Genomic DNA, 26,931 nt, shown 5'->3' on the forward strand with positions numbered 1-26,931 from the left:
CATCCGCAGTTGAGGGTCGCGCGATGGCGATCAGCATCCGCAGTTGAGGGTCGCGCGATGGCGATCAGCATCCGCAGTTGAGGGTCGCGCGATGGCGATCAGCATCCGCAGTTGAGGGTCGCGCGATGGCGATCAGCATCCGCAGTTGAGGGTCGCGCGATGGCGATCAGCATGCGCAGGTGAGCTAGTAGCTGGCGAACCATGTTCCTTCAGAAGTGTTGGAGAACGTTGGCGTGCCGGCTGTAACACACGTGGGCGATCCGGAGATCGCTGGCGAGCTGATGATCGCTGGCGGGCTGATGATCGCTGACGAGCTGATGATCGCTGGCGAGCTGATGATCGCTGGCGAGCAGAAGGCTACGCGTGGAAGCCTGCGCAAAGAAGAAGAGTCCTTGACCCCGACCTGAACCGAAGTTCTAGATCGCGAGGGCGAACGTGGGCGCACAGGGCGCGTAACAGGAACCAACAGGAACCGCAGGGAAGATCATCTTGAAAGCGCTGACGAACAGGAGAGCGCTGATGAGCAGAAGGGCGCGCAGGGAAACCCTGACACGCCAGGGAAGAACCCCCGTGGGGGCAACCCTTTGCCCCGAAGGGATCGTTGTCCGCCGGGAGACTGATGTCCGTCGGAAGACCGCTGTCCGTCGGGAAGACCGTTGTCCGTCGGGAAGACCGTTACCCGTCGGAAGACGAGATCAGACTGCTGTCCATCTGCACCAAGGCGGAAGATCGAGAAAAAGGAGTTGTAGGCTGCAAACGGAGATCCAAAAAGGCGCCTCAAGCACCCTTATAGGGAGATGAGAGGCCCTTACGACGAGGCGGACGGTGGGCCTTACGGCGAGGGAGGCCAACAGCAACAGAAGAAACCTCCGAAGAGGAGTCTCTATGAGTGTACTCTCTCGCGAACGAAAGAGAAACACTTCGTGGAAGAGACTGGTCAGCCAGTGACCTAAAAGGAGCAATCCTCCAAAGAGGAGCTCCTGCAGTTGCCCAGCCCCTTGAGCGAAACTGCAGGTGCGACCGCTCAGCACCAAGAGCATAGTCGCACGAAAAAAAGGCAAGAGAAGAACCCCCCAAAAGGGGAAAAACTCAAGCCTGGACAGGAAAAACTTCCCTCGGAAGGAAAGTTATCCGCCCAAGGAGGCAAGCCTCCTGAGTGTTCTAAAATGAACTGGAGAGCTGTCCGTCGTCACGGGAGTACTACCAGTAGAAGGAGACACGCCCCTGACGAAAATACAAGGGGGGAGGCAGCAACAGCCGAATCCCCAGGACTCAACCAGATAGCTCACACCGTTGCTATATTACAGAAACGAACTAGATCGGTAACTGTAAAAAAATAAAACAAATAATATTAGTACACATTCATTCCCCCGGGAAGGCTCCGAAGAGGAATCCCGAGGGAAAGGAACAAGAATTACACAACAGGCACGTGCCCTCACAACCACTTACACTCGCGGAAGGAGAGCTGTAACCAAAACAGAATTATAACAATTATAATTATGTAACTATGTAATTATGTAATTTAAAAATGAATGAACACTAAAGAAAGAACGAAAACCCCGAAAGGAATCGTTCTACAAGCTGAAAAACAAAAAACAACTACAATTAGATTCATAACTAATTGAGACAAACGTACGGCGTAGCAACCCCCCACACGGAAAGGAAGCTAGGCTACAAGGGCGTAGTAACACGTAGTAAAAGGGTGAACGACCTCAAAAGAAAGAGAGAGAGAGAGAGAGAGAGAGAGAGAGAGAGAGAGAAAGACATAAGTCAAACTCGATCGCCACCCATAAAAATACGCCGTGGTGGCCTAACTGCCGAGGCCTCCACGTAGATATCGTACACTACACACACACATCTGAAAAGGAAACTTACTTATTTCTATACTCAAATATATATACAAACATGAAAACATGTTTACATATATATTGAGTAAATGAAAAGTAAGCGATTAAGTAAAGACAAAACAGACAATGGCTGCCAAGCGAGGACCAAGACAGAGACGTCTGTCACAGTCCGAGCCAAAAGTGAAAGTGAGTATTCACCTGTGTGTGAGGGGGAGGAGGGGTAGCTAGCTACCACTCCCCTACCCCCCCGCTAACTAGCGCGGGGGTAATACACCCTCATTAAATTCTAATGGCTCGCCATTTCAGCTACGCTAAAAGTAATACCCTTTGTAAATAGCGTGGTTTGTATTTCGGTTACGGAACAACTGGCGCTTAAGGGACTTACACCCAATGTGTGAAAGCCCCTTTTGCCCCGAAGGGACCGGTGCCCGTTGGAAAATGGGATGAGTGGGCGCCCCCAGCGCGTCAGCAGCCAGGAAAGGTGAGGGCAGGTCAGCAGGTCTGGCAGGCGTAGGAGATCGCGAACGATCTGCGGAGAGGTCCAGGTCCAAGGAAGTAGCAGGGACGGTAGCTGAAGGACGAGGTTTCTCTGCGGGGGACTGAGAGGATGAAGATCCGAAGAGGCGCCTCCTAACACCCTTGTGAGAAGAAGGAAGACCACGGCGACGAAGAGGAAGGCGAGCCTTACGTCGGATACGTCCTCTGGGAGCAGCAGGCAAACCATCGTCAGTCCTCCGAAAAGGAATCTCTGTCAGTGAACTCCCCTAGGGGGGGGGGGAAGAATCACCCGCAGGAGAGACCGTTGGACTTAGTTCCTCCCTCGAAGGATGTTCGGAGGGGGGAGCCTTCAGCTACAACAGGAGCAGGGGTTTGAACACTCTCATTGGAAGCCTCTGCTACAACAGCCTCGACAATAGACAGAGGGTCAACCTCTGCTACCGCCGGTGACTGTTTGACAGCTGCTCCCAACCTGATCATGTCAAACAGGGCTTCCTTGGAGGGCGAACCCTGAAGCCCCAAGGAAGCCCAAAGCTGCAAAAGATCATCATTATTCACATCAGAAGAAATAATTAAATTCCTTCCCCGGGGGAAGAGGAGGAGCTGCCTCGCTATGGGAGACAACTCCCTCTCCCAAACCCCCGAGATCGGTCAACAACAGTACAGCCTACGCTACCACTCGACAGCCTCTCGCGAGAAGCCGACCGAGTGGGAGCTTCGGAGGAGGTTTGGGCTATGGAAGAAGAGTCCTTAGGATTTTCCTTCTTCAAAGAAACCTTTGAAAAAGAAATATCCCGTTTGGACTTCTTCCGGCGCTGAGAAAACCTCTCCCACTGGGAGGTAGGCCACTCCCTACATTCCATACATACGTTATCACTTTCACACCGCTGACCCCTACAATAAGGGCATAAGGTGTGTGGATCCGTTTCGATAGAAGACATGAAGGTCCCACAAGGGCAGTCAGGTAACCCAGGGGACTTCCGCATTGTAGAGGCCAACTTCACAACACTCTAGAAAAGAAAAAGCAAAAGCAATGATTAATGGCTGTCGTGTAGGCGAGGGTGACAGCGGACACGTCCGTCTAGCACCCGAGCCGTAAGCAAAGTGAGCTTACAACACAGGTGTGTGAGGGGGGAGGGTAGCTAACTACCCTCCCTATCCCCAGCTAACTAGCGGTGGGGTAGTAATCCCTCGTTGAATTTTTACGGCTCGTCCTTTCAGCTACGCCAAAAGTAATTATCCACTTTAAATAGCGTGGTTTGTATTCCAGTTACGAGACAAATACTAGCGTAGCAGACCCTACACTAGCAGCAGATATAAATGAATCACATCAAAACTAATTTGAAAATACATGTCATAAATTGAAGTCCATAAGGAAACCATGGTCTCCTAAATGGGGAAAATCTAGAAAAAGGAAGAAACAGGGACTTCAGCTAGCATAAGCAAAGGACCACATAAAAGTCCGACCTGCCCTCGCACCTCAGACCTCACATATAAGTCATATAATGAATAAATTTCTCCAACCTCACATATAACTCATTTATTGAATTAGATATGAAGAGCAAAAACTCAGGCCTGCCTGGTGCTGCCATCTAGTGCAAAAAGTTTTAGATCTGGAGCTCAGTTGGAGTACAGTACATGCAAAATTGGAGATGATAAAACAAAAATGCTTACGTCATCTCAAACTTGAGATCTAATCTAATTAATCCCATAGTTAAACTTTTTTTTCATGGCCGTGGCTCGCTTTGTTCTTGTTATAACATTAGTTCAACGCTCCTCTGTTCTGGGAACCCATTTACAAGGATGTGCTGCACCAGTTTGCCACATGGGCTAGATTTTTGCCAGTATTCTAATTATCTAATTAATCATTTAGTTCAACTGGTTTTTACTCGACTAAAAGTTTAAAGGGCAGAAGGATTTAGTTTTGGAGTTTGGTCTGGGATAAATTCACAAGGTTTGAAGGTAGATCTACATCTAAATCGGGTCCATTGTCCAAGGGCAGGTCCGAGGATGGGCCCAGCTTTTAGTGGCCCCCAAAACCACACTTACATTACCTATCCTTGGATTCCAGGTCTTTCTCTCTACTTACCAATTGGTTTTAACTACCTGGAATAACCCACCAGATCCCAAAACTGTTTCTCATACAAACCTATAATTAAAACATTGGCCTATGTAACGAATATAAGTTGCTCCTTGCCGAAGTCTAGGAGGTCAAAGACTGAGGTATTTCTGTAGCTATGAGGACAATTGATTGGAGTCCACTTTCTTCTGTTAGCTGAACGTGTAATGTAGCTGTTTTCGGCATAAGTTGTGGAGCTGTTTGCACCTCCTCTTCTGTTGAAATATATTTGTACTGTATAACTATAACAGACAAACATAAACAAATATTTGGTATAAAATGTGAAGTTTAAAATACTTTTATATGGTCAATGAACATAGCCTATATTACTCTAGGTAAAACATGAATTTTTTACTCCCCAACAGAACTTATCCCCACATGTGATCCTATCCTCTTGATATTTTAGGTATTTCCACCAGTATCAAGATTTACAAAGAGTTCCGAGTGATTAACAGAAGTGCCTATATACATTATTGGCTTTTCTTGGGCACAAGAATATTAATATTCCTCAATTAATCCCCAACTGGAAAAACTATATACTGAACATATTTCTTATTATGAAAATCTGAGCAAAATTATAGAATGGTGCAATAAATGGTCTGTAGTAAATAAAACTGGTTTGCAAAGTATTTTGTGGTGTTTTGAATGTTTTTTTTTTAAATTGATTCCTGGCAGAAATCCATAGATTTTGAGTTATGGTGGGTCGTCTACCATAACTGAAAATGTATGTCTTTGCTCCATGTACTGTCATCAATTACGTTCGAAACACCTAGAAATATACAGTGTATTAGTCTAATTATATTGATATTTAAATAAAGTTTTTTAAACTATGTTGTTTCTGCCAGTCATAGTAATACAAAGAGTTATCGTCATCAAAACCAGGTACAGTAATAGCAATGAAACACGGTCAAAACACTGGAGCTTTTGTTTGCCAAAACTTCGAGACGGAGAACAGGAGTTTCCACCAAATTCTAATTTTTCCACCCCATTTTCTATGGAGTCGTTTGTAGTAGTATTCATCGTACTACAAATGCCTTCTTAATTAATTGAACTAATGATATACTGCACTGGTTTGTGCTCGCTTTGCTAGCAATTAAACATTGTCTTATTTCTACCCTAAACTTTTATTACTAAAACATAAGTAAATTATGAGCTATGATTATATTACATATTCCAATACTGTAATGAAAACAAATAACGGTATTATTACAGTTTCATCCATTATGGGAAATCTATTATAATAATATATTTCCCGAGTAAAGCAAGTCTTTTGTAGTATTTCTGTTAAATATTATCAGTCGCAAATGCCTAGTTCTTTATATATCGACGATCAAACTCACGCTACTCATGTCTTCCTCCCAGATTTTTTCTAAGTCTGTTGTTATTGTTGACTGTGTCTTTTATTTGCTTAAATGAGCCCTGTAACCACTATAATCCGCTGACAAACTAGTCCACTATGAAGTCTTACACGTTTGGCCAATCACAGCGCCTGTCCACTATGACGTCATACATGTTTGGCCAATCACAGCGCGACAATACAACAGCGCGACAATACAACAGCGCGACAATACACTATCTTCCCAGGCATTTCATTTCGTTAAATTCGTTCTTAGACATGGAGACCATAGAAAGCACGTCATCTCATGTTGCACAAGAAGTTGAAATTCCATCTTCTTGTCCTGACTGTTTCCTAACTTACATTGAATTTGTTGAAAAACTAGTGCATTTGTGCCAGAGACACAATTTAATTTTACAAAATAAAAATTGTCCTGCATGCCAAAGAACCTTCCCAACGGCTTCACGTTTTCCTCAAAGCAGCTGTTGTTGTTGTTGGGGTATTAAAGCCAACACTTGTTGTTGGCACGGGCCTTTCCCTTGGTTGGCCCGTAGGTGATCTCAAAGCAGCAGCACATCTTTATGAACCAACAGTTTAAGGTAAGCTTCATTAATTCATAGAGTATATTATAATGGTGATAGTATAACGATGTATACAGCAGTACCATCACTTTGGATTTGGTTTGATGGATGTTAGGTAGTGGCTGTAAGGGGGGGGGTCGCAGGGGCTAGGCCTAGGTAGGGGTACAGGGCCCTAGGTTAGGTGGTTGTATTAGGTTCGGTAGTGTCCCGAAAATCACTGTGGCCTTAAGGGGGGGGGGTCGCAGGGGGGGCAGAGGCCCCCCCCCGGTAGGCCTAGGTAGGGATACAGGGCCCCTATGCTAGGTTAGGTGGGTTTTCTTAGGTTCAGTAGTGCCCTGAAAATCACTGTGGCCTTAAGGGGGGGGTCGCAGGGGGGGCGTAGCCCCCCCTGGTAGGGCTAGATAGGGGTATAGGGGGAGGGGTGGTGGAAGGATAAGTATTCATTTATTGCAAATATCATTTGACGCCCCCCCCCCCACCCAAAACCCCGGTTCCCACCTGGTGTCCCCCATAATTGTTGGGATGAAGTAGGGTCTTTCTGCATTCTGGGACAACTTGCTGTTTTAACTCCAATTACATAGTAAATCTCTAAATCGGATGGTTTGCGGTCAAAATAAACGTTAAATTCGTTGGAACTACACTATTTCTGATGCAACAAATATATTTTTATTCCAGTTTCCCCATAATGGATGAAACTGTAAATTTACCCAAATAACAAAGAGGTTTAGGATATCAATTGGTGGGTCATTCATTCTGTTTGTACAAGTAACTTATGACGGAAGCTCCACCTATCAAGTCTCTTTCTGAACTAAGGGGTGGAAAGAGGCTACTGTGGCCTGTGCTAAGATGAGAAAAGGAGAAAAACAAGTAATTTTTCTTATCAAAATCTATAACTCCATTACTAGAAGTTTCCGCCAATAGTATATGGGATACAAAATAGTTTAATTGCAAGGTAATTGTGTAGGAGACCTCCGCACTCGATTTAAAGGTTTCCAAAAGTAGAAAACGAAAGAAAACGGTAAATTAGAGCTACAGTTACCTTGAAACTGTGAGATAATCCTCCTACAACCACCTAACTCTTACACAGAAAATATAAGCATAATCCTACTACTACAATTATGGGGGACCCCAGTGGGAAGCGGGGTTTTTGGGTGGGGGGAGGAGGAGAAAAGTGATTTTTCGGGGCACTACCGAACCTAATACAACTACCTACCCTACCCTGGGGGCCATGTACCCCTACCTAGGCCTACCGGGGGGGGCTCCGCCCCCCCTGCGACCCCCCCTTAAAGCCACAGTAATTTTCAGGGCACCACCGAACCTAAGACACCCACCTAACCTAGCCTATGGGGCCCTGTACCCCTACCTAGGCCTACCGGGGGGGGGGGGCTCCGCCCCCCCTGCGACCCCCCCTTAAGGCCACAGTAATTTTCAGGGCACCACCGAACCTAAGACACCCACCTAACCTAGCCTATGGGGCCCTGTACCCCTACCTAGGCCTACCGGGGGGGGGGGGGCGTCATAGTGCACTAGTTTGTCTGCGGATTATAGTGGTTACAGGGCTCATTTGAGCAAAAATAAGACACAGTCAACAATAGCAGACTTAGAAAATTCAGGGAAGACAAGAGTAGCGTGAGTTTGATCGTCGATATTTCGACTATTAATGAGGTTACACAACGTTAACGTAAACTGCAAACTACCACATACCTTACTGTTATGGTGTAGGTGGATACAAATCTGCTGCTGCCAGGAGGAAGTGATGAAACCACACTACGATCACACCGGAATGCTAATTTGTTGTAATCTATACGGCACACATTTTCACAATTAGGGCACTTTTTCTCTGCCAAAATCAAACCATGACGTTGAGCAAATGCAATTAGCAAATCAACTTTCCCTGAATAATGTACACAAAAATCCCCATAAGAAATAAAGCAATTGTCACAAGTGACACAGTCGGATCGGGATGAAGGTCCTGCTAATTGTTCCATACTTCACGGCAAAATGAGCTTTTCAGTTTGAAGGGAGATCCGAGACGTGCAAAAATATTCCTCCGGGGAACTTCACGTAAACTGTGGTAACTGGTGGAAAAATAGCAGGGATAAGTGAAGTAATAAGTGTCAGCATTGGCTAGATTTGTAAAAACCGCCATGATTGGTTTTCAAACAGTGTGACGTCAAGAAAACACCTGTTATTGGTTAGAATAGCATTGAGAACTAGTTTGCCATACGCAGTAAGGCGGTGAAACAGCTCATTTTAGCCAAGACATCACACAGTAAACAAAAACAAACACTTAAAAAAAATCAAAGTGAAACATAACTATACACACGAATATCTTCATTAAATAGAAGCTGCTCATATATTGACTATTATATAAGCGTTCTATATGATATAATAGTGAATTGTAGGTGTTTAAATTCTTCAAGATCTTCCGCGGAGCTCTCCTACACATTTACCAATTGCAAAGATCTATTCAATTATGCAAGTTTCAATATCTAAACTAATATTGCACTGTTCTATAATGAAACCAAAATTTGTATCCTGATAATTTTTGATGAAAAACTGATTAAGCAAGGTATGGGTAGACAAGGTAAGAGTAGGTAAGGTAACAGAAGATAAGATAAGGATAGATAAGGTAACAGTAGGTAAGATAAGGGTACGTAAAGTGAGGTTAGGTATTACAATACAGTAGTAGTCATTTGTAAATCTTGTTTTCGTCATTTGGTTAGTTTTTTGCATTATTGCCCTTCTTTAATCATATTAAAAATCCAAGATACGTCTTTTGTGAACCTCTACTGCTAAACTTACTCTGGGGATAGTCTAATCTGGCATGAAATTACTGATATCGGAAAAAATATAGGCCTAGTTTATAAAATACACGTATCAGGCTAGTCACACAAAAAAAGACAGCATCAACTGTATAACCATTAGAATATCAATGAAGTTATGGCACATTACCTTCACAATAATAGGAAAGAAGAGTTGCACTACAGTTCATTATAAACCACAGTTGCTTCTTGCAACTTGCAAGGGAGAAACGATGACTCGGTGACTGTGACAGACTAGAAGCAGACGATCAACATTGCAGTTTCACCAAAACAGTTCCAACAATGTTCAGCTAATTTCAACGTTTTTTTTCACTTGTTTAACATCCACTTTCAATCATCTTGATTATCCAATTTCATTATAATAGTCACTGAATTTCTGGTATAATCTGGATCTATAACTGGCAATAGTAACGTTGATGGTAGCACAATAAATTATTGTCATTCAGTGTTGTTGTGAGCTAATATAGTCTAAAAATCCCCAAAATCATGATAAAAAAAAAATCCCCAAAACAAGTAAAAAAATCCCTAAAGCAACTGAAAAATTCCCAAAACCACCCAAAATTCACCAGATCCCATAGGCTTTACTAAAATAGACATTACTCACTTTACTTCATATAAGTACAAGCAAATGAATTACAATGATATTAAGGTTTACTCATCTTTGTTTCTTTATAGAAATGTGTACAGAATATTCCTATCAGACACCTAAAATCCCCAAATCTAGGGATAAATCCCCATATCTGTCATTAAAAGATTTATAGAAAGACTTCGAAAGAAGAGAGAGAATAGAATTTTTTCGCGTTACGAAGTATAGCGAAAAATAATTGTCCTAACGACATGTAAGCAGATCTTAAGTGTCTTGTTACTTAAGTTCAGTTGTTATGTAGGCAGTGGCCAATGAGAATTTAGTGTTGGGTGAAACGTATTCGATGTTTGAAGAGGTATTTAGGAAGTGGTCACTTTCTAGCGCACGCTAGCCCGAGCAAGTCGAATTTATTAGCCAGGACGCCAGACTTGGAGGACAAGGAACATCTAAAACTGCTGCAGAAACGAGTTAGTACGCAAAGAGCAGCATCGCCGAAAGTGTCAAGCTAGTTAAAGATCGAGGGAAAGTGTGGATTCATATCAACTTTGATGGAAGAGGTCTAGAGCTCAATAAAGGTCGAGAGGTGACATTGGAGCCAGGAATGTACCAAGAAAGACGTCGAAAAGGTAAGTGAAAATATAGCTGTTTTTATTTTGTATACTTGGCAGTTGGTACAAGGAAATTGGAACATTGTGTTGATTTTATTTTATTGTTTTAATCGCCTGTTGGTTGTTGTTATTCACAATACATTGAACAGAATTAGATTGGGTCCGGTAAGATAGTCATTGCCGTCTAAAAGGGCGATCACAAAATTCCATTTCAAAACCGTTACTATGGTTGTTGGATTGGGTAACAATAGGTCAGAAAGGGACGAATCAAAATTTATTAAAAGAGAATGGGTGACACTGGTATCAGAAAAACTAAGAAATAATTCCTTTGACGGTGACCAAGAATGGAAATGGTAAGCAAAGGCTGGTTTTTTATTACAAACTTTTTAAGGATTTAATCAGTCTACAGTCTGCTTATCGCAGAGAAATCTATTAAAACGTTGCCAATATCTTTCTCATTGGGGAAAAATTTAAAAATTTTTTTATAATGGATTTTCTTTAGATATTTTTGAAGCGGCGGTACATCTTTACTAAAGTTCTTAAGTCTGTTAGTTATTGGAGATCTAAGGAAGTGAAGATTGAAGTATTTTTAGATGATGGCATAGCTGCAGATGGTTGATTTGAAGGGGCATTGGATGCTAGCTATTTACTTTAAAAGCTTCAAGATTTGGATTTATTTACAAGAAAGTATAATTGGTTTTCAGACTCTAAATTGTATTTGGAAAGGTTTACAGAGGACGAATACTGAAGGCGAATTTCGTAACTACAGTATTAGGATAAACTATGTCGTTAAAGACCTTGTTTAGATGCCAAACTTTCTGAATTAACGGAAACGTTATTTTAACGAATATCTTTTGGACAGAATTGTCTGTTACATAATTTCCACGAAATTTGTCGTTAAAGGTATTGTTAAAATGAAAACGATAAAGTATTTCTGTATTTTTACATATTGAGCAAAGCTAGTTGAGAACTTAATGAAGAAATATCAGATGCTCTGGTTGAGATCACGTTTTGACGCAGAAATTCATTCTTTTTATTTTGGTCGTTACTTTTAACTATATACTTGCATCAGACTTATTTAACCTATTACTTCATTGTGACGCCTAAGATGTAGGCAGTTTATCACTATTGTGACGCCTAAAATGTAGGCAGTTTATCACTATATTGTGACGCCTAAAATGTAGGCAGTTTATCACTATATTGTGACGCCTCAGGTGTAGGCAGTTTATCACTATATTGTGACGCCTCAGGTGTAGGCAGTTTATCATTATATTGTGACGCCTAAGGTGTAGGCAGTTTATCACTGTATTGTGACGCCTCAGGTGTAGGCAGTTTATCACTATATTGTGACGCCTCAGGTGTAGGCAGTTTACCACTGTATTGTGACGCCTCAGGTGTAGGCAGTTTATCACTGTATTGTGACGCCTCAGGTGTAGGCAGTTTATCACTGTATTGTGACGCCTCAGGTGTAGGCAGTTTATCACTGTATTGTGACGCCTCAGATGTAGGCAGTTTATCACTGTATTGTGACGCCTCAGATGTAGGCAGTTTATCACTGTATTGTGACGCCTCAGATGTAGGCAGTTTATCACTCTATTGCGACGCCTAAGATGTAGGCAGTTAATTACTATATTGTGACGCATCAGATGTAGGCAATTTATCACATTGCGAAGCCTCGGATGTAGGCAATCTTATAAATATATTGCGACGCCTCATAGGGAATTTACCGCTATATTGTGACTCCTCAGATTTAAGTTATATTGTGACGCCTCTGGTGTTGGGAAATTTATATGTTGACACCTCAGTAGTAGGTTTGGAGTAATTCTGAAGTTTTTAGCGATGTATACAGCGCATTTTTTTTTTTATATATCATGAAAAGAGTGGTTGGAAACTGGACAGCAAATTAATCTTTAGAATTAAACATGAAGGAGCAGGAGGCAGTCGACAGAATTATGTAAAGTACTTTGGCAATGTTTGAACGTTGTTCTAGATAAAATTTTCGATTTTAATGCAAGTAGGTAGCAAAAAGCCAGAGTTGGAAATCATAGAAAACCAAAGAATTTAAACTTGTACTGAATACACTGTTCAGGTCATCAATGTATGTAAGCTCAGAAAGAGTACAAAAGAGCGGATTTTTTGAAGTGTTGTCAACTAACATGGATGAATGGTCAATTCTTGTTTACATTTTTCAGAGTTAGGGACTTGTGAGAGTTATTCATTCTTTAGACTCTTTTGCTACTTTTAAAAATATGTTGAGGTTTTTAATCTCTAATATTGGTGTCCAGGTACAGAGGCAATTGATGCTTTAACTTGAGGTTTGGTGCTTTATACCAAAGGTTATTAATAAAATGGAGGTAAAAATTCTCAAGTAGAATATTCCAGAGTGAAAGTCCTCTCCATCTTGACTGTTCATATTAACGAGGGAAACTTTATTGTTAAACTTTGAGTGTTTACGTAACAAAAGTTTTCTTACATGGCAAAGATAAGGAAAAAAAAAAAAAAAAAAAAATTTTTCGCTGAAATTTAACTTTGATATAGAAGGTAAAGGTTTTTGAAATTACAAGTATATATGTACATTGTTTTATTTTTGGAATCTGCTTTCCAGGATCGTGAATGCAATGAAATGCCAGCAGTCGTCTTTAACGGTGGCATCTAATTTGGACAGGAAATTGGGGGACCTCAGTTGTCATGGGCATCTTCTATCATCGATGAATGACAGCTCCGACAAGGCCTACCAACTTGTCTTTCAACAAAGAGAAACTTACAATAATGGTCACGAGCAAAGCGAAATGCCATTGTATGGTGCTTTATTTACGACGCTTTTATTAGATTCCGGCGCTTTAGTAATCTCCAGTGATCAAGCTATTTATGCCATAACGTGCATGCATGAAATGAGGGGTTACATAGATCCAACGGAAAATTCACTTGTTAAATCTTTGCAAGCACCTGTGAAACATTAAGCTGGTAGATCGGTGCATACAAAGGTTTTTTTTGATAATATGGTGTTGCAGAATCTGTGCGGATTATGTTTTCCTATATTGAAAAACTTCTTTATTATTTTGATAGATCATTAAAGTTTTCTTATCTGAGATTTGGGGAATTAAGTTTATTGTAATTTGAAGATATCTTAGTTGAACAAAAAAAAAAAAAAATGAAAAATCACCAATACTGTGAAGTTTTTGATATCGGAAGTTGTCACAAATGCTTTTCCATATTTGATGTCTTTTGCTTGATACAGAGGAAGCTGGAACGATTTTGTCCTTTGATCGATTTATCTTTAAGAAGTTAAAGCTCCTGTAATATAACCAAACAGAATTTTTTGTTAAAACTGTGGCTACAAGTTCAAACATCGCAAACGATAAAGTCAAGGATAGGTGTCTTCGTAGACATGAGTGTTGGTAGTCTGTTTCAAGTAAACCTGTTTGTCAAAGGCTTCAAAAAGAGGTTAAATGTGTAAATCATACAATCGGAACATTCATTTCTTTCTCTCCATTTCTTTCCTTCTCTCCCTTTCTTTGGTATTATCTAGGGTCAACCGGCACGGTGCGCTATAATGCAATTTAATGTTTTATTATGTTTATACCTGTAGAGAATGCGGAGTGAAGTGAGGACTAGAATTTTTTCGCGTTACGAAGTATAGCGAAAAATAATTGTCCTAACGACATGTAAGCAGATCTTAAGTGTCTTGTTACTTAAGTTCAGTTGTTATGTAGGCAGTGGCCAATGAGAATTTAGTGTTGGGTGAAACGTATTCGATGTTTGAAGAGGTATTTAGGAAGTGGTCACTTTCTAGCGCACGCTAGCCCGAGCAAGTCGAATTTATTATTAATATTATTATCATTATTATTTATTAGTAGTACAAGAGTGAGGTTCCACCACTCAAATTTGAGTTACTCTGCATTATTGCCGTGGATACACAGGTTTCCATAGTTTTTTCAAAACTTGAGATTTTGTTTTTTATCTATGGTTTTTCCTGGGCGGCAGAGGAGGCTTATATGTTAATTTGAAAGTTTGTTCATTTTGTTTTAAATATGCACTGCTATATCAGTACAGAAGTTTGTAAAAGTTATTAGAATATGTGATGTTACATCTATATTGTTTTCTAAAAGTATGATTCATTGGAAAAATAAACCTGGCGTCAACCGGCACGGTGCGCTATAATGCAATTTAATGTTTTATTATGTTTATACCTGTAGAGAATGCGGAGTGAAGTGAGGACGGAGGTTTTTGTTTACATAAAAACACAGTAATCTATATTTTTTTTTTTACATAGACGAAATGAAGTAAATAAAGAAATATTCTCAATAATATAATTTGATACTGACTTTATTGACACTTTCACTACTAATATGTATTTAATCCCATTTTCTATAGTTTTAACTAAATACGAAATATCTCTCGGTACTGTGCTTTCTATAATTAGGCCATATGCAAGAATTTCCTCTCTCTTCTTCCAACCTCTTTCTATGTATCTTTCAATAATACTATTTTAAATTCTGTTAATTCTATTTCCAGTTATTATTATTATTATTATTATTATTTCCAATATCATCATTCTCATCATCACCATCATCATCATTACTAGCTAAGCTACAATCCTAGTTGAAAAAGCGGGATGCGTTATGCCCGAGGGCTCCAACAGGGAAAGTAGATCAGTGAAAAAAAAAATTAAATAAGAACAAAATAAACTATATAGACTATGAAAGATAATGAATAATAATATATGATATCTTACAATCAACAAAAATGTTAACCAGATCTGTCATATATAAACAACGAAGAGAGAATCATGTGCCTGACTTAACCCTCAAGTAAGAGAACACTTACCTATGACAGAGGAAGACCATAGTACAGAAGCTATGGCATTACCCAAGACTAGAGAACAATGGTTTGATTTTGGAGTGTCCTTCTAGAAGAGCTGCGTACCATAGCTAAAGAGTCTCTTCAACCCTTACCAAGAGGAAAGTAGCCACTGAATAATTGCAGTTCATTAGTTAACCCTTTAAGCGAAGAAGAATTTTTGGTTATCTTAGCGTTGTCAGGTGTATGAGGAAAGAGGAGAATGTGTAAAGAATAGGCCAGACTATTCGGTGTATGTGTTAGCAAAGGAAAAATGAGCCGTAAGCAAAGAGAGGAATCCAATGTAGTACTGCCTGGCCAGTCAAAGGATCCAATAACTCTCTAGTGGTGGCTGTTGTCTTGGCCAGCCTACTACCTATCAAAAAGGCCTTAACAGCCTGGGTACTTGCCATAAGTGTTATAAGATACCAGGGGTTATGTGAAGTCTGATGTGGACCTCTAGACCATAAACAACACATGCCCCCTTTTTATATCATATTAGCCAAAGTCGTAATTATAGGCCTTCAGATAATTGAACACCAACCCCTCTTCATAACTCAACCTCCTTAGAGATAATAAGAATAAATGCAGCAATAATTTGGTCCACTAAAATTAAGTGAAAAAGTAAAAAAAAAAAAAAAAAAAAACCTAGAGTAGGCTACTTATACGAAAAAATATTTGTTTATGAAATAGGCCTAAACTTGAATTCTTTTATCAACCACTTCACGTTAGCATCATATTCATTCGATTGTTCTGACATATCTGGAATACTTCATAAATTAACATATATAAGAAATAAAATATTAAACGTTAAAATAATTTGGATATAGGCCTATAGGCCTAGCATTTTTTTTTTTAATTTTGGAAATAGAAATTAATGTATTTTTGCCTAAGATGATGTGCATATTTCATATTTCAAATAATACTTTTAATGGAAACAACTAATTGTTAAAAGAAAGTCCTTTATATACGGTTTATTGTAAGGACAGTGAGACAAGCGTCACCAAGATCAACTGATACTTTATTTGAATGCGCACGGAAATACATAACAAGGTGCGGACGGAAACGTAGGATTACATTGGCGCCAAGTCAGATTGAAGTGCCCGCCAAAATATATGTGTTTTCTTACACTTACAAATATATGAATTATGGGTTAACAAAAACATGTCATGAAACGATACATATATCAAAATGTAGCTCTGGTAGAGCGGAATATATATACATAGGACACCACAGTGTGGCGAAGAGAGAATTTAAATAAATAAGTAGTTTGTCGATTTTCTGGACGACGAAGGGATCGGTGTCCTTACAAGTACTCCCCCCCCCCCCAAGACATCGGGCGGCGTAGAGGGCTGATGATCAATCTTCGTATCTCTTCGGGCGTCGGAGGGTTCCTCTTGTTTTTGAACGGAGGGGCGCGCTGGCAGTCTGTGTAAGGATCTCTTCCTCTTGACGTCGTTTGATGATTTTTCCTTCGTTGGGCGGCTTGTTTTGTGGCGGAACTCTGGGTCTGCCAGGTCCAGCGGAGGCGGTGTCGCTTCCTTCGAGAAACGCTGGTTTCACGCGGTCTATAGAGACCCAGTCCTCTTGGCCATGGACGTCGAGAAGGAAGGCTTTCGTTGTCTTTTTAATAACCCGGTAGGGACCTCGATAAGGTCTAGTCAGTGGTTGTCGATGAGCGTCGACACGGACGAAAACGTACTTGCAGTCATCCAGGCTTTTTGGCTTGAAGTGCTTGGTTCTGTCCTGGTAAGTTTTGAGACACGGCCTGAACTTCCTGGCGATATCCCTTAGGTGATCCAGCTGCGTGTCGTCGGTTGATGAGGGAAAGAATTCGCCAGGAACGGCGAGCGCTTCCCCGTAAACTTTTTCGGAGGGCGAAGGTTCGCCGTCTGCGCGAGGGGCGGTGCGAAGGCCGAGGAGTACCCAAGGAAGTCGTGATTTCCAGTCCCCGTCGGTGCAGCTCGCCATCAGGGACGCCTTGAGGGCGCGGTGCGTTCGTTCGACCATGCCGTTTGCCGCGGGGTTGTATGCCGTGGTGCTGTGGAGCGTCGTCCCCATCAGGTTCGCCAAAGCCAGCTATATTTCTGAGAGGAAAGCGGGGCCTCTGTCAGTCGTGATGTCGTCAGGAACGCCAAACCTGCTCACCCAGCTTGACAGGAGGGCTTCGGCACATGCTTGAGTCGTAGCTTCGGTCATCGGCGATGCCTCCAACCACCTCGTGGAGCGATCGATGATCGTGAGTAGGTAGCGAGCGGATCCAGAAGGGGGCAATGGTCCCACGACGTCGATGTGTATATGTCCGAAACTTCTTTTTGGCTGGGGAAAATCGCCCACCCCCGATTCGGTGTGACGGCTGACCTTGCTTGACTGGCAGTTGATGCATGACCTCGCCCATTCCCGGGCGTCCTTTTTTATCCCTGGCCAGACAAACTTTTCAGACAGAAGGCGAGCGGTGGTGCGTCCTGAGGGGTGCGAAAGTCCATGGATGATATCGAATATTTTCCTTCTGCAGGAGGCTGGTACCCAGGGACGAGGGCGGCCCGTGCTGGTGTCGCAAAGAATAGTTACTCCTGCTGGTCAGAGGGGAACCGCACTTATCTTGAGCGCGGATGGCTCCGTCAGGTGAACCTGTGCTTCTTAGTCGGTGCGTTGTTCGGTTGCGAGATTGGCGTAGTCGATTCCCAGGTGGATCGCGTCAATTTCAATCCTTGAAAGGGCGTCCGCGACTGGGTTTTTCTTTCCTGGGACGTAACGTATGGTGCACCCGAATTCGGCGATTGATGCGAGATGACGTTGTTGTCGGGATGACCATGCGTCCGTTGATTTCGTGAAGGCGTGGACGAGGGGTTGATGATCCGTTGCAATCGTGAAGGGGGTACCCTCCAAGATGTGCCTGAAGTGGCGGACGGCGAGGTAGACGGCGAGGAGTTCCCTATCGAAGGTGCTGTATCTTGTTTCGGCGGGTTTCAATTTCTTACTGAAGAATGCCAGCGGTCGAGGAGAACCATCGACGAGTTGCTCAAGCACGGCCCCGCAGGCGACGTTGCTGGCGTCGGTCGTTAGTCGCAGGGGCGCGTTGTCGTCGAAATGAGCCAGGGTGGTGGCATTCGCAAGGGCATCCTTCGTCCGAGCGAATGCCTGTTGCTGGGGCAAGCCCCACTCGAGTTTTTTTGCTTTTCCTTTCAGGACGTCGTCGAGGGGTGACAGGGTTTGTGGGATGTTGGGGATGAAGCGCCTGTAGTAATTGACCATTCCCAAGAACTCCTGAAGTTGGCGAATGGTCGTAGGTATTGGGAACTTCCTAATGGCGTCGACTTTGGTTGTCATGGGTTTTACCCCGCGCGAGGATTCACGGTGACCAAGGAAATCCACTCCCTCCGCACCGAACGTACATTTGTCGAAGCGTACGCCTAGGCCGTTCTCCTGTAGGCGCTTTAGGACGGTGCGGACGTGTCCCCGGTGTTCCTCCTTGGTTTTCGAGAATATCAGGATGTCGTCGACGTAGCAGACGCAGAAAGGTAGGTCACCCAGAATGCTGTCCATTAGTCGTTGGAAGGTTGCCCCGGCGTTGCGTAGACCGAAGGTTGAGTATGCGAAGGTGTAGGATCCGAACAGCGTTACAATGGCAGTTTTTGGGATATCTTCCGGGAATACGGGGACCTGGAAGTAAGACTTGAGAAGGTCCATCTTGGTAAAAAACCTTACGCCGTGCAACGCGTTCGTTAGGTCCTGCATGTTGGGCAGTGGGTAGTGATCGGGCGTTGTGATGAGGTTGAGGCGCCTGTAGTCGCCGCAAGGTCTCCAGGACCCGTCCGGCTTTTTAACCATGTGCAAGGGTGATGCCCAGGGGCTCGATGCTTTCTTACAGATACCCATGCGTTCCATGTCCTCGAAGGCGCGTTTGGCATCCTTCAGTTTCTGAGGTGGGAGGCGGCGGAATTTGGCGTGAGTGGGAGGTCCTGTCGTTGTGATGTGGTGGTAGATGCCATGCTTGGACGGGGAACCTGGCAAGTGTCGGGGCTCGGGCTTGAAAACCTCGGGAAACTCTCGTAGGAGGTCGGCGTAGGGGTGCGTTGTTACGGCGGATACGGACATTGTTGCAGGGCCATGTTCTAGGGCGCGAGACTGGCAGGTCCCCGTGTCGATGAGACGTCTGTTAGCGACATCGACGAGGAGTCCATGGTGGGCGAGGAAATCCGCACCGAGGAGGGGGCGATTGACGTCGGCGATAGCGAAGGGCCAAGAATACGAACGGCCCATGATAGATATCTTGAGGGTCTTGATTCCATAGCACCGTATGGGAGATCCGTTGGCGGCGATGAGTGAGGGAGCGTTTTTGTCGGGACCACGGTCTAGGTCGGACTTCGAAGGAGGGAACGTTGACTGCATTGCGCCGGTGTCCACCATGAGTCTACGGTTGGAAATGGTATCGAGGATACAGAAACCAATCTTGTTATGGTTAACTGCGGCCGCGATGGTGGCAGGTGGATGCTTCTGGCGTCGTCTTCTAGGGAAACTGCATGGTGCTCTACATTTCTTGGCGTCACTGCCGAACTGTTGGTGGTAGAAGCACCATGCTGGGTTAGGCCTAGGGTTTGGTCGCGTCGGTTGCCGTGGTTTCTTTCTTGATAGAATGTTGATCTCGTCGTCCTCGAGGGCCATTGCCGAGGAGTCTATGGAAGAGCAGCTGCTGAAGGAGGAGAACGGAGGCGGTGTTGACGATGATGCTCCGAGGCGAGATGCTTTGGAGGCCTCGTGGAGCTTCTGAGCCTTCGACAGGAGTTCGTTCATCGGGAGCGTGTCGGCGTCTGTCAATTGGGCCCGTACGTCCTGTGGTAGGCGTCGAAGAAAGATCTCGCAAGATAAGCTAATCTCACGTCGTCGGCCATTGCTGTCTGTTTCGGGGAGCATGAGCAGGCCGGTTAGCTCGTCCCACGCCTCGACAGGAGAGGTGTCACCCATGGGCTTGCAGGCGAGGTCCAGTACTTTCTGTGCCCTTGCTGAGACGGAGAGGGAGTAGATACCGATGAGTTTCGTTCTCAGGGCGTCGTATGAAACTTGGCCGGCCTGGGCGTCGAGCCATGGGGAAATCTTGTCAAATACTTCTTCAGGTATGGAGGTGAGAACGATGTCAGCCTTGGCGCAGGAGTCGCTGAGTCTAGCGACGCGGAAGAGTACGTCCGCTCTCAGGAACCAGGAAGCGGTGTTGTGTTGAGAAAAGGGCGGCAGTTTGACTTTGGGCGTGGAGGCGAGGCCGTTGGGTGCGATGGGCGTGTTGCTTCCTACATCGTGGCCAGACGACGAGTCGGCGAAGAGGTGAGAGGTTGATATGTCGGTTAAGCTCATCCTACTGCCTTACGTTCACCGAAGTGTGGGAGAACCAAAGGCAGGTTCTTGTCTAAGGTAACGGAGTATGTAGAAGGTAGCACGGCCGTAATAAGTCCGTTAATGGCAAAGCCAAAACCGCTGATGCTACTTTCAACTCCGGGGTCACCAGTTGTAAGGACAGTGAGACAAGCGTCACCAAGATCAACTGATACTTTATTTGAATGCGCACGGAAATACATAACAAGGTGCGGACGGAAACGTAGGATTACATTGGCGCCAAGTCAGATTGAAGTGCCCGACAAAATATATGTGTTTTCTTACACTTACAAATATATGAATTATGGGTTAACAAAAACATGTCATGAAACGATACATAAATCAAAATGTAGCTCTGGTAGAGCGGAATATATATACATAGGACACCACAGTGTGGCGAAGAGAGAATTTAAATAAATAAGTAGTTTGTCGATTTTCTGGACGACGAAGGGATCGGTGTTATTACATTATAATTACATATATTCAGTCCAGTACACAACTCTTTTATGACCTGGAACCTATTTATCTAATTTTTCTTCAAGAATTCCAGGGAAATATATTCAATACAATAAGCTCACACAAGGTATCCGAAAAATGGAAGATATTAAGGCTTTCAAGAGGAAACTGGAGACTTCCTTGTTTTCTAAGTGCTTCGATAATGTGGATTTGACAAAGAACAATATGCTATGTGAAATGCTGAATGTCTTAGAATGAATATGATAAAATTAATGTAAAGGTCCTGTAGAGAGTAGGATTCGCCTGCTGTATAGGACCAGAAAAGCAGCCCTTAAAGTAAAGTAAAGTAAATTCTTTAGTATCCCATATACAATAACACTGCCATTTTCTAAGATTTCTTGATGAGTAGGTTATTAGTTTTCGTATATACTCTATGATATTCATAAATAAATGTTAGTTGCATATCTAAGTTATGTTAATCGTATTTCTTTGCTTGCTCGTTTATTTATTTCCAATTTCTATGTTTTGATTATGCTGAAAAGATGCATAAAGTGTCAGAGACAATAGCTAAATATACCAAAATCGCGAAATTTGTCCAAAAAAATTACGCAGACGAGAGTATATTGTGCTAAACCACGTCTTGCTCATAGGTACCATTTGGTACATGTACCGTAAATATTTTTGGATTTGAGTAAAGTGTCCTCACAACTCCTTGGTAAATAACCTTTAAATATTATGACTATGTCTTTATAATCCCCAATGGAAAGGAAAATTTCCGCTTATATGCCATACTTATACATACTAAAGTCTATATAATCAATCTCTACAAGAGAAAAACATGAAGCCTCATTTCTCAAAACAAAATTTTCGGGGGAAAAAATGCCACTATTTTTTAATATCAACTTATCTTTTCCATTCATATATGAAAAGATAGCGAATCCCATAGCCTACAATGGATTATTGCCTAGGCTACTCGATTTTAATGTAGTCGGAGTAGAGCTGTGCAGTTGCATTATACATCTTGCTAGCGTCCCAGTATATTATCTGTAGCCTATTTAGGTACAGCCATCTATAACAAAGACACAGTCCTTGAGAACCATTAGTTCCTAAATCCCTTATCGCCTTAGTCAACTGTGGTTTGTTTGCTGGGAGAAAAAGACGAAATTCCTTGTTTTAAAGTTCTGGTTAATATCAACAAAGTTCTTATGAGAGCCTGAGGGTAGTTGTTCAGACTATGTTCCGGCAATCAACAACCTCTGAAAGAGTAATTGGGGGGTTTGTTAGAGAGAGAGAGAGAGAGAGAGAGGAGAGGAAGAGAGAGGAGAGAGGAGAGAGAGAGAGAGAGAGAGAGAGAGAGAGAATATAGGTAGCCGTGTTAAATCAGCTAACTTCCTTTGCATTGTCTACATTCAGTTATGTGGGTCCTTTGACTGACCAGACAGTACTATATTGGGCCCTTCTGTTTGGTTACAGTTCATTTTCCCCTTTCCAACATATACACCGAATAGTCTAGCCTATTTTTAACATAGTCTACTCTGTCCTCATACACCTGACAACAGTGGGACTACCCAACAATTCTTCTTCACGCAGGGGGTTAATTACTGCACTGTAATTGTTTAGTGGCTAATTTCCTCTTGGTAAATATAGAAGAGACTCTAGCTATGGTAAGCAGCTCTTCTAGGAGAAGGACACTCCAAAATCATACCATTGTTCTTTAGTGTTGGATAATGCCATAGCCTCTGTACCATGGTCTTCCACTGTCTCTTGGGTTATAGTTTCTCTTGCTTGAGGGTACAGTCGGGCACACTATTCTATCTTATTTCGCTTCCTCTTGTTTTGTTAAAGTTTTTATCGTTTATATAGGAAATATTTATTTTAATGTTAATGTTCTTATTATATTTAATTTGTCCTCATTTCCTTTCCTCACTGGGCTATTTTTCCCGTTGAAGCTGGGCTTATAGTATCCTGCTTTTCCAAGTAGAGTTATAGCTTAGTAAGAAAGTAAATAAGTAAGTAAGCAATAATAATAATAATAATAATAATAATAATAATAATAATAATAATAATAATAATTGTGTTAAACAAGCCTTCACACCCAAAACATAGCTTCTCTGGTCTAATAGGCTCAGAATCTCCGCTTCCGACTCATTTTTTTTAAATTTAATTATTTTCGTTTTTAAATGTGCAGGTTGCAGATCTTTGCACTGTTCACTGGACTCAGATCATTAGTGCCAGCTGTTGCATTTCAACATTGATTTCAGATTATTATTATTATTATTATTATTATTATTATTATTACAAGTAAAGGTACAACCCTAGTTGGAAAAGCAAGATACTATAATATGATCAAGTACTCCATCAGGGAAAAAAAAGGCTCTGTGAGGAAAGGTAAGAAGGAAATAAACTATAAGAGAAGTAATAAACAATCAAAATATTTTAGGAACAGTAACAACATTCAATTAGATCTTTCATATATAAACTATAAAAAACATAAAAAGAAACAAGAGGAAGAGAAATAAGATAGAACACTGTGTTCGAGTGTACCCTCAAGCAAGAGAACTCTAATCCAAGCCAGTGGAAGGTCATGGTGCAGAGGCTATGGCACTACCCAAGACTAAGTGTCTAGTTTCAGTTCCAATTTAGATACTCACCAGAACGTTAGCTGGCCAAGCCCAACCCGCCACTGTGGTGCCCCAACCACAGCAGTGGCCTCCCCAGAAAACAGCTTGAACCCACGTTCCTGCGCTTGGATCGATTTACTGTCACTTGAATGCTAGGCGAACACGTTACCACTATTATAGCAAGGAGTTTAGGCAATTGTAGTTTTGTAACCACACATTAATGTTTGTTCAATTACAAGGTCAGCTGGGAGTCATACCTAGGAATTCATCAGACAATGTCCATTACTGTTCTTAAAATATTTTATTTTAGTTGTTAATTATTACTCTTGTAGTTTATTTCTTTCCTTATTTCATTTTCGCACTGGGCTATTTTTCCCAGTTGGAGCCCTTGGCCTTTATAGCATTGTGCTTTTCCAACTAGGGCTGTAGCTTGGCTTTTATTAATAATAATAATAATAATAATAATAATAATAATAATAATAATCCTCGTCTCAATTGGAAAGTGAGAGAAGAAATGATATATGTATGTATATATACAGAAATATGTGTATATACATGTTCATGTATACATATATAAATACAGTCCCCATGCAACTTTATTCCTATCCTAAATATGTAGAGTTTTATTTTTCTTCACTCCACCAGCAAAGTAAAACTCCAGCAAAGTAAAACTCCAGCAAAGTAAAACTCTATATAACAAAGTAAAACTCCAGCAAAGTAAAACTCCAGCAAAGTAAAACTCTAGCAAAGTAAAACTCCAGCAAAGTAAAACCCCAGTAAAGTAAAACCTCCAGCAAACGATGGCCCATAAAAAATACGACTACCACCATCCTAACCTCATATGGGGCCATTTAGCTTCCGGTGGCCATAGCCCATCAATTTAATGGCCTTAGGCCATCGTTTTTTTTTCAGAAATAGGTTATACAACTTGTTGATATCGCATGATAAATTCATACTATGAGCTTCGTTGCCTACGAAGCACCCAGGAGCATATGGTAAGCTACATCTCTCTCTCTCTCTCTCTCTCTCTCTCTCTCTCTCTCTTCTCCTCTCTCTCTCTCTCTCTCTCTCCTCTCTAATAGACTTCCAGCGGATGTAGTTAACAGTAACACAGTAAACGAGCTCAGGAATAAGTTAGACAAGATCATAAGAACTCTAAATGCTTCAACTAAATCGCTCTACCAAAGAGCAAATGGAGTCTCTGCGGATGGACTAAAAAGTCTCTCTCTCTCCTCTCCTCTCTCTCTCTCTCTCCTCTCTCTCTCTCTCCTCTCTCTCTCCTCTCATCTCTCTCTCTCTCTTCGGTTTTCATCTTAGAGAATGGGTGTGTTTATTTACAAAATTGGCATAAATTTTGCATGGAACTGAAATAATTGCGTAATTAACTCCGCTATCTAAGTTGGAAGGAGGTTATGTTTTCGACCCTGATTGTATGTTTGTGTGTGTATGTGTGTGTGTGTGTGTTTCTGAACAGCTTCCTGGCCACAATTTAAATCCTAGCGTAATGCAACTTGCATGGATTAAATTTATGTAAACAGCTAGATATGATTAAATTTTGGTATGTATATATATTATATATACTCGTACACACACACACACACACACACACACACACACACATATATATATATATATATATATATACATATAAATACATATATACGTATGTATATATATTATACTATATACATATATATACATATATATATGCATACAAATATATATATATATATATATATAATATATATATATATAGATATATATATATATATATATATATATATATATATAGTTTTACTAACACCAATAAATATTGAAGAGTGAGGTTGCAAGACTCACACCCCTTTTTTTTTTACACCAGTTAATCTGGAACTCATTCATAGTTAGGCGAACTAGTCGACAGAAGGCTAGAAGCTATCCCCAGGCGCTAGCAAACGAGTGTCAGGTGCTATATCATTCAGCTAAGTGGCCATATTGGCCAACTGTTTTTCCACGGAATTATTAATATTAGATTCATTATGAAATTTTAATTGCATTTTAATTTTGATGATATGATTTTATATTAATTTATAATTTTTAATGAGTAATAAGGTTATCATATATATTTGTTCTATAATTTATTTATTTTTTATCTTATTTCTCTTCCTCTTGTTATTTTGAAGTTATTATAGTTTATATATGATACATTAATCTAATGTTATTTTTATTCTTAAACTTCTTTTGTAGTATATTTTCTTATTTCCTTGCCTCACTGAGCTATTTTTCCCTGTTGGAACCTGGGCTTATAGCATCCTGCTTCTCCAACTAAGACTGTAGCTTAGCAAGTAATAATAATAATAATAATAATGATAATAATAATAATAATAATAATAATAATGATAATAATAATGATAATAATAATAATAATAATAATAATAATGATAATAATAATGATTAATAATAATAATAATATAATGAATTAACTTTATTGTGGAAAATCATAGTTTATACTAAAATAGTTTTTAGCATTATTTAGTTAAGAAAACTTTATTTTATTTGTCGAATATTTTCTTATAACTTTTAGCAGTCTTTCTGTTAGTTCAGACTAAAATCATTACAGATTTCATTTATAAATTATAAATAGGTCTTTAGAAATATTCATAGATAGGCTACACACACACACACACTACACACATATATATATATATATATATATATATATATATATATATATATATATATGTAAATGTATACATGTAAATATATATATATATGTATATGTATAGATATATAATATATATATATATATATATATATATATATATATATATGTATAAATGAATATATATATATATATATATATATATATATATGTATATATATTTACATATATGTATAAGTATATATATATATAATATAATATATATTCACATATATATATATATATATATATATGTATATATAGAAGATAGATAGATAGATAGATAGATGTGTAAATATATATATATATATATATATATATATATAGTATATATATATATATATAACTTATATATATATGTACATATACTATATATATATAAATATATATATTATATGTATTTATATAAATAGTATATATAAATAATATATATATATATTATAATATATATATTTATATATATATATATATATATATTTATATATAAACTTTATATATTAAATGTATAGTATATATACTGTATTATATATATTATATATATATAGTATATATACTGTACATAATATAT

At 40.6% G+C, this 26,931-nt stretch overlaps 1 long non-coding RNA gene across 1 annotated transcript; it reads left to right on the forward strand.

Annotated features, from left to right (window-relative positions):
- The first annotated feature begins 10,237 nt into the window (after nucleotides 1-10,237).
- Nucleotides 10,238-14,566, forward strand: LOC137625269 (uncharacterized). The gene is made up of 2 exons (XR_011040827.1): nucleotides 10,238-10,418; nucleotides 13,006-14,566. It is a non-coding gene; the product is annotated as an uncharacterized lncRNA (long non-coding RNA).
- The last annotated feature ends 12,365 nt before the right edge of the window (nucleotides 14,567-26,931 follow it).

This window comes from Palaemon carinicauda, chromosome 32 (assembly GCF_036898095.1).
Source record: "Palaemon carinicauda isolate YSFRI2023 chromosome 32, ASM3689809v2, whole genome shotgun sequence".
Lineage (NCBI taxonomy): Eukaryota > Metazoa > Arthropoda > Malacostraca > Decapoda > Palaemonidae > Palaemon > Palaemon carinicauda.